Here is an 11,544-nt window from a genome sequence, read left to right as displayed (position 1 = left end):
ACATCATGTTGATGGGTTGCAAAAACTATGTTAGGGTAGTCTCATTATATCCCTTATCACTAAATTTAAAATTACACTAAAAAAACTATATTTTCTATTTCTCTTTTAATTAAATAATTTGTTTGTATATTTTTCCTTACCATTTTTCTTTTCTTCACTCATAACAACTTTCAAAATATATAAAAAAATTATAAGGCGTAAAGAGTAACTTTTCAATATAAAAAAAAATCACTATCTTTCACTCTTATTCACTCATAACACTTTAAACCACTTCTAACTTTATAAAAACATCATCAAAAATTTTTTTTAACAAATTAAATATGAATGCTCTTAAACACCCTTAAATATGTTAACACCTAAACCCGATCATATAACTAAACAAGTAAAACATATTAACTCAATATGTAACAACCCAAAACCTGATCATATATACAATAAAATCAATTAATTCAAAGTATTGACTATTGAGTCTTCGTGTTTGTCGGTCGTGGTCAATAATGGTAGTTAAATGTTGACGGAAATACTGGTTTCCTTATTCCTTGGCCCCATAAAACTTACTCTATAAATTTTATTTTATTTTGTCAAATTTAATGTTGTCATGAAAGTAGTGAAAATACTTATTGCTAACATATTTAGCGGGAAATATTTCACGCCCGCCGACGCTTACTTCAATTCTGTCCCCCCATGCACCTTTCTTTACATTTTATTATTTTATTCAAGAAAACCCATTTTGATTTTGACCAACTTTTTTATTATATTATTTAAAAATATATACCTAATTCAGATTTTTTTATATAATATTTGATAGTTGGAGCAGGTGGCTTCTATTGGCAACTTCAGCAGATTTCGAATAAAGATGAGTTTTTTCATCTCAATCATTTTTATTATTTTTTTTCCACATTATTTATTTGAAAATTCTTCATTTGTGGGTTGTGTTTTTTTAATAATTGTTATCTTTTTGCTATAGTGGGGTTTCTTTGATGGTATAATAATATAATGTCTTTTGAAATTTAGCATAACACTCACGGACTTTGAATTCTTTATAATTCGAATTTGTAGACAAAAGGTTTTATTTTTCTAAAGGTTATACAAATGACATTGGAGGCTGTAGATAATAATATTAATAATATTCATGATCATGTTCATGATGATAAAGGTGGTGATACAAAAGTTGTTTTGGTGGAATTCAGTTTGATGAATGTGGGAGAGAGCTTCTTGATTGGGCTATGGTGAAAGTTGCCGATGAAGGTGATCGTGTGATCGCGATTAATGTGTGTCGAGATTCAGGTATTGTGTTACTGAATTTGGTGTGGTTGTTTTAGACTTTAGATGTTTAAATTGTTTTTAAATCTTTTGTAGATTTAGTAGCTAAGTATGAGAGCTTGTTGGATGATTATTTGGCTGATTATGAAGGCCTTTGTGAGCACAAACAGGTATTTGCAAGATGGAAGTGCAAAAAGTTATATATTTATTTACCTTATAAGAAAGAAATTTCACCAAATTAAACCAACTAAATAAAAAGTTAAAAAATTATGAAATTTGCCAGAAATTATATATTGGTTTTCAAACACTTAACAATTAATAGAAATCTCACTTGAATCTTACTTCAAAATTTATATTGCTGACGTTTTCATTAAGCTCAAATTCTTTAGTCCGTGTTGTCTGTGTTTAAAGGTTTTGCCTTTGCCAACGAATCACCACCCCATTAGTGTTACTGGCGTTAATTTGTAATACAAATAATAAACATATATAGTGTATAGTAGAATTTCAATAAATACAATATATATGATCGTTAATTAGTTATTCAAATTCAGTAGTTAATAACTTGAAGCAAAATATATTAATCGTGTTGATCCGTTCAGTTTTTACCAGCCTAAAAACTTTGGCACCGTGCGCTCATGTAATATCAAGGCTAAAACTTGCACAAAACATTAATATGTGAACATGTTTTGTTCAGGTGGATCTAACTAGGCAGGTATTAAGAGGCAATTCAGTAAGAAAAGTTTTGGTCAGAGAAGCAAAGTTTAATTCTGCAGCTGTTGTTGTTGTTGGGGTCAGCAAGATCAAGGCTTTTGGGTATGTGGATATTAAAAAAAAATGTGTTTATTCATCATTTAAAATTCAAATAAAAGTCTCATTTTATTTCACATGGCAATAGTTTGGAGATTGTGTCAGTTCAAAGGCAAGATGCTAACTTTTATGTTTATCTTTTTATAATTTTTTTTTTATTTGCTATGCAGGTGTTGGCTTTCAATTGCCAAATTTTGTGCCAAAAAACTACCTTTAGCAACTGAAGTAATGGCTATTCATGATGGGAAGGTTGTTTTCAAGAGGTTTTCAAATGGCCTACTTTCAGGTATTTTGTATGGTCCATTGTGATCATGTTAGGCATGGTTTGGTCCACGTTACGATCTCGTGCATTCTACTCGTATGTTATGTAGGGCTAATAATAAAGAAACACGAGTAATCACATAATGTATTGCAAAAAGAAGTTATGTTCAAAATGGTTGATAACAAATCATTTTCTTTTTTGTAGTAATTCTGGATCAATCGCTATTTAAAATACTGACTTCTGTGTCTTGAAGTACACAATACAAAAAGCCTGTGTAGACACAGAATTTCGTATTTTAAACAACGACTAACCCATGACTGAAAAGTTCCACAAAAAATAACCCATTTTATAAAAAAGTTTTAACAAACATATAAAAGTGGAATAATATACCAGATTTTTCTTTGATAATACCTATGGGTTTTATTAAACAACCCATTGGATCTCTTTTAATGATGCCCCAGATTATTTATGTGGCATTGAATACAGATCTCAATGTCTAGATTTCTTTAACAATATTAATATTATTTTCAAGGGTCAATGAGAGATCCAAGGCCAAGTTTCTACATTATCAAAAGCTCACAACTGAAAGACACTCAGTCAGAGTTTTGTGAATCAGAGGCATCTGAAATGGGCAGAGACAGTTCTGAATGGGCCCGGAATTCGAAAGACGAAGATCAAGGCCCGTTTGACTCAAGGAAAAAAGCTTTGAGCTCGGTTTCAGTTGCGCTAGAAGACTTTGCGCATCAACGACCCGGGTGGCCTCTACTTCGAGCCAATACCATGTTGACTCCATCTGCATTGGAAGCCAGAAAAATGATGGTGGTCAAGTGGGTCATGAACCTGCCTAACCGGGCTGCAGCACCCGGAACACCACCGGATAGGACCCATTCGTCGTCTAGCAGTGATATTAGCCCAAAGAGTTCAAGATCTGAATGCAGCATGTTTACAGACACAAGTAATGAGAGTAACACACCTAAGAGGCATGAACTGCATGAAATCTTGAACCTTTCGGTTAAAGCTAACTCGTCTTGCTGCGAATGGCATGGGTTTGATGTACTCAAAGCCTCAACTTCTGGATTTGCATCAGGTAATTACGGGTTCCCTAGTCATTTTTCGGTTGTGTGTTCTTGATTTTTTGTGCATTTTTCAAGAACCAGAAACCGTACAAAATGATCTGGGAAAATTTGTGTTTTTAATGTATCTGCATTTTTCTTTAAAGTTTTCTTGATTTTTAATGCATGTTTCAAGAAACCCAAAACACTGATCTTGGAATGATTATTATTATTTTACAGTTTGCCCTTTTCATCATACTGAGTTTCTTGATTTTTAATGCATTTTTCAAGAAACTCAACATACTCGCTTTCGTTTATGTCACATCAAAACAAATCGTAACATTCTGATTGGGATAAAAATTATTGGATTGTTTATTAGGAGCCCAACCCTATTGGAGGCCTAAAATGAAACGAGAATTCGAGCCCTTTACGAATTTTATTGTTACAAAGCAAAGCAAAGCAATTAACCACAGGCATGTTTATCTTTTTAAATGACTAAAGAGTCATTTTCATCATTTAGTATATTTTTTTGTATAACTTTGGTAATTTTCATCATTTAGTATGTTTTGGTCTAACTTTAGTCTAAATTGGAGGCGTTATCCAAGTGGGGTCTAAATTGGACGCCCGTGGAAGTTACTTTTTATTAGAGTGAGATTGTGTTGACAATAAATAGTCAAAATTATGATTGTCATTACTCAAAATGTTTACAGATTAATATCAACCAATAGGTCATAATTTGGAGCATTAAAATCCAATTTGCATGTATTTCCTAAAGCTTGCCCTTTTTATCCCACTAAGTTTCTTGATTTTTAGTGCACATTTCCGGAAAATTAACAAACCGGTTTGAGAATGGTTTATAAGTTCCAAAGTTAGCATTTTTTTACTTGATGAGTTTCTTGATTAATATTCTAAAAAAGTTATGTTCTTGGCAGAGAATTTGATTGGGAAAGGCGGTTATCATCATGTATATAAAGCTATACTTCCTGATGGAGGACCAGCTGTTGTCAAGACAATGAAGTCATCAAGACAAGCATGGAAAGATTATATCCTCGAAATCGACATTATGACGTCACTAGATCACAAAAACATCACACCACTTTTAGGGGTTTGCGTGGAGGACGATAACTTGATCTCGGTATATGATCTCGTGCCTAGAGGAAACTTAGAAGACAGTTTACACGGTAAGTCTTGTTTAAATTCACCAAATGATCGCGTTTTTAGTAGGTTTCGTCTAAAACTGTTTGATTATGTTGTTGGTATTGTAAATGTAAAAAGGAATTCAAGAGAAGTTTTCTTATTGATCTTGTCTATATTATGTTACAAATGAGAAAAGTAATATATATGAAGAACAATGGTTGAGATATGGAAATATAATAAAAAAGATTGTGTATCCCTTGATTCCTGGTTGCAACGGCTACTTGATTTGCTAGCTTTTGTGACTAAGGAAATAATGTATAATTTGATCCTTATGCATTTTAATATAGCTTTTTACTTTTCCAACACTCCCCCTCAAGTTGAGTAGTAGGGTCTCCAATACTCAACTTGTTAAGACAACTGCTGAATATTCTTCCGTTCACAGCTTTTGTTAATATATCTGTCAATTGGTCTTCTGATCGAACGAATGGTAACTCTATAATTCCAGCTTCGAGTTTCTCTTTAATGATGTTTCGGTCAACCTCTATGTGTTTTGTACGATCATATTGAACAGGATTCTCTGAGATTTGTATAGCAGCTTTGTTGTCACACATGATCTTGCTTGCTTCGTATGGAGGGAACCCGATCTCAGTTAGGAGTTTGTGGATCCATATGACTTCTGCTAAGCCTCGTGCAATCCCTCTGAATTCAGCCTCGGCGCTGGACAAAGCTACTACTTTTTGTTTTTTGCTTCTCCAGGTCACCAAGTTTCCGCCAACCAAAGTGAAGTATCCCGATGTAGATCTTCGGTCATCTTGATCTCCCGCCCAGTCTGCATCAGTATATAGCTGGACTTTTAGATGTTTGTTTTGCTGGAAGAGGACCCCATGACATGCTGTTCCTTTGAGGTATCTGATAATTCTCTTTACTGCCTCCATATGAGTGACTTGAGGTTTATGCATGAACTTGATAACCACGCTAACTGCATATGAGATATCAGGACGAGTATGTGAAAGGTATATTAGTTTACCTACCAGTCGTTGGTAACTTTCTTTGTTTGTTAACTCGGCTTCTTCTTCCATACAGAGTTTATGGTTCACCCTTATTGGTGTGTCGTCAGGCTTGCAGTCAACCATTCCCGTCTCAGCAAGGAGGTCAAGAATATACTTTTTCTGGCATATAAAAATCCCACGTTTTGACATTAGTACCTCAATTCCAAGAAAGTACTTAAGTCTTCCTAAGTCCTTCATTTCAAATTCTGTAAATAGATTTGTCTTCAACCTTTTCATTTCTTCCTCGTCGTTTCCTGTAATGATCATGTCATCAACATATATAATTAAACAAGTTACAAGCTTACCTCTTCGTTTAAGGAACAACGTATGATCGGAGTTGCTTTGTTGGTATTCATATTTCTTCATTGCTAAAGTGAATCTGCCAACCCAATCACGAGGAGATTGCTTGAGCCCGTAGAGTGATTTTTTTAGTCGGTATACCTCTTTTGCCTTGAAATTTCTTGTGAACCCAGGCAGAGCTTCAATATAAACTTCTTCTTCTAATTCTCCGTGTAGGAATGCATTCTTAACATCAAACTGATGAAGAAGCCATCCTTCATTTGCAGCTATCGAGAAAAGAACTCTAATTGTGTCAAACTTTGCTACATGTGAGAATGTTTCGGAGTAGTAAATCCCATACATCTGAGTATAGCCTTTAGCCACCAACCGTGCTTTATACCTTTCAATAGTCCCATCTGGTTTGTGTTTAATTGTAAATACCCAACGGCATCCAACTGGTTTCTTTCCTGGAGAAAGATTACATTTTTCCCATGTGTTGTTTTTCATTAATGCCTTCATTTCGGTATCCATTGCATCCTTCCAATTCTTTGATTCCAGAGCTTGTTCCATAGAATTTGGAATTTGTTCGGTGTAAAGGGAAAATGTAAAGGCTTTGGCTTTATTGGATAAGTTTCCTTCGTCTATGTTAGCTATGGGGTATCTAGAGGACTTAGATTGTTTTTTTGGAGAGTATCATTTTGCTGGAATTCCTCTGTTGACTCTTGGAGGAAGGACATATCTCTCGACCGTCTCTTCTTGTCTTATTTCGTCTTGTATTGATTCCTCTTGTTCAACCTGCACTGTTGTTCTACTTCTACCTCATGATTGTTAGATATATCAATATTTTCATGATTTTCGTGAATTTATTTTTCTGTTATATTTTCATATTTTTGAGAGCTACTTACTTCGGAGGCTAGGTTGGGAGTGTTTAGGTCTGGAACACTGATCGATGGCCCACCATATTGTTGTGAGGCCGGAAACTCATTTTGGGTACTATGATTAACTTCTTCGGATGATGAAGCCCATTTCGGAACCCATTTTAACCAACTCAGTGTGTTATGCTCTCTCTCCCCCTCACCACTGATAGCACAGTTCATGGTAGTGTATATGTGACGTTTTGTTGGGCTATAACACCGGTACCCTTTTTGGTTGACACCATAGCCTATAAATACACATTTTTCAGCACATGGGTCGAGTTTGCTAGATTTTGGTATGTGGACAAAAACAGAGCACCCAAATATTCGTGGTTTTAATGAAAGAGTTGGTGGCAGTTTGGTGAATTCTGAAAGGGTTTGAAGAGGGTTTTTTAGGTCAAGAGCTTTTGTTGGTAGTCGATTGATAAGATATGTGGCGGTAGCAAGAGCTTCTGGCCAAAAAGACTTTGGAACTTTGGATTCGATCAAGAGGGCTCGAGTGATTTCTAAGAGAATACGGTTTTTTCGTTCAACGGTGCCATTTTGTTCGGGAGTGTGGGAACACGATGTTTGATGAATTATTCCTTTTGTTTGACAAAATTGTTTCATTGAATCGTTTACAAACTCCCCACCATTATTGGATCGAAGAACTTGGATATTAATTTTAAATTGTGTTTGTATCATAGTATAAAACATAGTAAACTTATCATAAACTTCATATTTATGTTTTAGAAAATAAATCCAAGTCATACGAGTGCAATCATCAACAAATAGGACAAAAAATCGAAAGTTTTGTCCTCCATTAATTTTTGCCGGTCCCCATACGTCTGAATGAATAAGAGAAAAAGGTGAATTAACTTTTGTGTTAGTCGGTTTAAAATTATGTTTATGGCTTTTGGCCAAGGCACATGTTTCACAACTTAATGTTTCATTTAAAGGAAATAATTTTGGAAATAAAATATGCAAATAAGCGATAGATGGGTGTCCCAATCTCCTGTGCCATAACCAGGCTTCTCTATTTATAGTTCCATGGGCTAACATCACGGTACCATGATGAGTCACTTCTTCAACGTAGTACAATCCTTGGCGCTCAGTGCCACGCCCAATTATCACACCCGTCCTAATATCTTGTAAGATACAGAAGGTTGGGTGCATTAATACGGTGCAGTTTAATTCTTTTGTCACATGACTAATGGATAGCAGTTTATGTGACAACGAAGGAACGTAAAGACAGTTTGAAAGTTTTAAAGTGGACGATATTTCAATAGTTCCCCCTCCCCTTACGGGAACTATTCCCCCATTGGCGGTTTTTATATGATTTATTTTTGGTTTAGAATTCAAAACAATGTCTGATAATTCAAACGTCATGGTGTTGGTAGCACCACAATCAAAAATCCAAGATTTATCTAAATTTTGACATGTATCGGCCATATTAACCTCACCCGTAGTTTTATTTAGGTTACTTTTGTGAAAAACATGATCTTCGGGGCATTCAAAGGCAAAATCTTTATACTTTTACCCGTATCACAAAAAACATATTCTTTGGGTTTATTATTAAATTTAACGGCTTCTTTAGAAGGTTTATTTAAAGAAACAGAACCTTCAATGGTTGTATTAATCATAAAAGGCTTTTTAGGGTCTAAATGGGAATTAATATGTTCTTCAAGGAGAGTACTTAATAGTTCTAGAACTTGAGGGTTAATAAAGCTAGGGTTACAAATGCAAAAGGGGTTTGAGAATATATTCTCAAACCTGTTACCTCCATTGTCGATGTTGGATTGCTTGGCAGCCATAGAGATGCTAAATTGGTTGGCAGCCTTTTCTACAGACGATGCTGAACCACCAAAGGCCGTGCTTCTTCCACTTTTGTTGTGCTGGTCACCGCCACTGTTGGTGTCATCGGAGCCGCCCACGGCAGCCGCCGGCTTCTCCTTTTATGTGGCCATCAGTCCACCATTGGGGAAATCCGACGATTTTAAAGCATTGCTCCTTTGTGTGCCTTGACATTCTGCAATAAGTACACTTCAATCGCGACTTATCTACCCGAGATGCTGAATATTTCAGGCCCTTGTCTGACCGAATATGTTCTTTTGATATTAGCCCTAATCTGTCGGTGTTGTTTGGCTTGGATGCAATTAACCCGGTTGCTATCAGTAAAGTTTGATTGGGATTCTGTGTTTGAGAATTGAAATGTTTGTTGAGAAGATTGGTTGTTTGAAGGGTGTGATTATCATGGTTTAAGCCGCCGTCTGAGTCAGGCATGGCGGCTTGCTATCGATGTTTGGCTGTTTATGAGAGGTAAATGACGAGTAAGAACGAAGGAAAAAAATGATCCTAGAATCATTCACCGCTTTGATACCATATTGTAAATGTAAAAAGGAATTCAAGAGAAGTTTTCTTATTGATCTTGTCTATATTATGTTACAAATGAGAAAAGTAATATATATGAAGAACAATGGTTGAGATATGGAAATATAATAAAAAAGATTGTGTATCCCTTGATTCCTGGCTGCAACGGCTACTTGATTTGCTAGCTTTTGTGACTAAGGAAATAATATATAATTTGATCCTTATGTATTTTAATTTAGCTTTTTACTTTTCCAACAGTTGGTTCATTTTGGTGTTTAGGTGTAATGAAGGATAAGCCTGTTTTGTCATGGGAAACAAGAATGAACATAGCCATCGGAGTTGCTGAAGCTTTGAACTATTTGCATAAAGAATGCTCGAGGCCGGTTATTCATCGGGACATCAAGTCTTCAAACATTCTTCTCTCAAACGAATTTGAGCCAGAGGTTCGGGTTATGTTTTTATCTCAAATAGGTCAAATGAGTAACTTTATATATTACTTAACACGCCTAACCGATGATTTCGTTTCTTAAACCTTGTTTACAGCTATCGGATTTTGGGCTTGCGATATGGGGGCCCACAACTTCACCATTTTTGAGTCATAGTGATGTAGTTGGAACTTTCGGGTACCTCGCCCCCGAGTATTTTATGTATGGGAAAGTTAGTGAAAAGATGGATGTTTATTCTTTCGGGGTTGTGCTTTTGGAACTACTAACAAGAAAAAGACCGATCAGTTCGGATCCCATTAAAGGCGAAGATAGTTTGGTTATGTGGGTAAGTATCTTGAGTGTTTTCCTGAAATATTTTAAATCACTGAAAGCGTGTTTTAGCTTCGTCTTTTTGGTTCTAATCGACTAATCGTGTTATGTATATTCTAGGCAAAACCAAAGCTAGAAAAGGGAGATTTAGCTAGTATTTTGGATGTTGATATGGACAAAGAAGTTCACAAAGATCAAATTATTCGTATGTCTCGGGCAGCAACACTTTGCCTCACGCGCTCGGCTAGAAGACGTCCTACCATGAGCCAGGTTCGAGAAACAGTCTCTCAATGACTTTGAATTCCACTAACGTTTCGAGTAGAGTTGATAATTCGGAGTCAGATTTGAAATATAAGTATATTTTGTCTAGAGCACATTAAATCGGTCAAACTTAAAAAGTTAGTTAAAGATAGAAGCGGTCAAACGTGGTATATAAATGTTTTCAAACTTATATAATTCAAATAAATTAGGTACTATCTTAAGTCTTAACAGTAAATTTCTAACTAATCTATAGCAAGTCATCCAAATCTACCCGAACCAATCTTACCAGTCCATTTTGTTACCTTTGACCACTTGTGGCTACGTGAGTAATGAATGCAAAGGGAAGGGTGGGTAGATTTATATTTTGGTATTCTAAAAGTCAAAAGTTGGACAAAACGTCAGGTTTTATGGCTTCTCAAAAGCTTTAGCACATACCAAAAAGCTAAAACGAAAAGTACTTTTTGTCAAACCCAAACATCTTATTAACTTATTGGCGTTTTCATATCACTTTCTAAAAGGCAATTCCAAACATCCCCTGAATTTTTCTTTACCCCTCAAAATAGATTAAACCACCCCTAACCATTAAACCCTTTTGTTTTAGGAGATTAGATGACTTATTTTTATTTTTTTTACATTGTGTCTGTTTAGGTTATAAGAATACTGAAAGGGGAGCATGATGTAGATGAGTGGGAGAATCAAGATGATATGAAAATTATATGCAATAATGAGGATGATGACGATGATGAGGTTTATCCAAAGTCAAATGCAGAATCTCACTTGAGTCTTGCGTTTCTTGGCGTTGAAGACAAGTCGACTTCATTTAGTACTGTGAATGTAAACCAACATGGCCATCGTACATTACGAGAATACTTGAGGGGAGGTGGCGTTGATCTTCAAGTTTAGAGTAGATTCGTTTCCTTATTGTGGTTGAAGTCTTGGGTTTTCCGGGAAAATGTAAATAGTTATTTATAGTTAGAGAATGTATACGACTGAAAACTCTTGCACCCAATAACGAGGTGGTGGGTTCTAAGTAGTTCTTTTATTATGATTTTGAAAATAAAAATTGTGATTTTGTGACTTCTATATATGAACGGTAGAGATTAAGCCTAACAAATTGATCATGTTAGTTTGTGATAAGGGAAATTCTCTCTACTCGATTAAGGGAGAGAGAAAATATATTTATACTAGTACAAGGAAAATAACCGAAACAAGATGTATAGTTTCTTTACGTAAGACAATTATATATCCAACATCCAAAGCATATAACGAAAATGCTCAAACCATGATCTTTGTAAACTCTTGGTAAAAATGTCCGTCACTTGAAGCTTGGTGGAGATGAACTTAGTATATAACTTTTCAGGAGAGACAAGCTCACGAACTAAATGATATTTACGGTTAATGCGCTTGGCCTGCTTG

The 11,544-nt window shown here is 35.3% G+C and overlaps 1 pseudogene across 1 annotated transcript; it reads left to right on the top strand.

The window, feature by feature from the left end:
• Window positions 1–1,092: 1,092 nt before the first annotated feature.
• On the top strand, window positions 1,093–11,329 carry LOC143603957 (protein kinase STUNTED-like; annotated as a pseudogene). Its single transcript, XR_013148187.1, has 10 exons — window positions 1,093–1,287; window positions 1,360–1,433; window positions 1,958–2,076; window positions 2,241–2,356; window positions 2,865–3,419; window positions 4,317–4,565; window positions 9,392–9,555; window positions 9,656–9,883; window positions 9,988–10,137; window positions 10,777–11,329. The product of XR_013148187.1 is annotated as a protein kinase STUNTED-like (transcript).
• Window positions 11,330–11,544: the final 215 nt, after the last annotated feature.

The sequence above is a fragment of the Bidens hawaiensis genome, unplaced genomic scaffold (assembly GCF_021521415.1).
Source record: "Bidens hawaiensis isolate Kalapana, Puna unplaced genomic scaffold, B.hawaiensis_p1.1 tig00063466_1, whole genome shotgun sequence".
Lineage (NCBI taxonomy): Eukaryota > Viridiplantae > Streptophyta > Magnoliopsida > Asterales > Asteraceae > Bidens > Bidens hawaiensis.
Note: the sequence above shows the minus strand (reverse complement) of the source record. Positions and strands in the feature narration are given on the sequence as shown.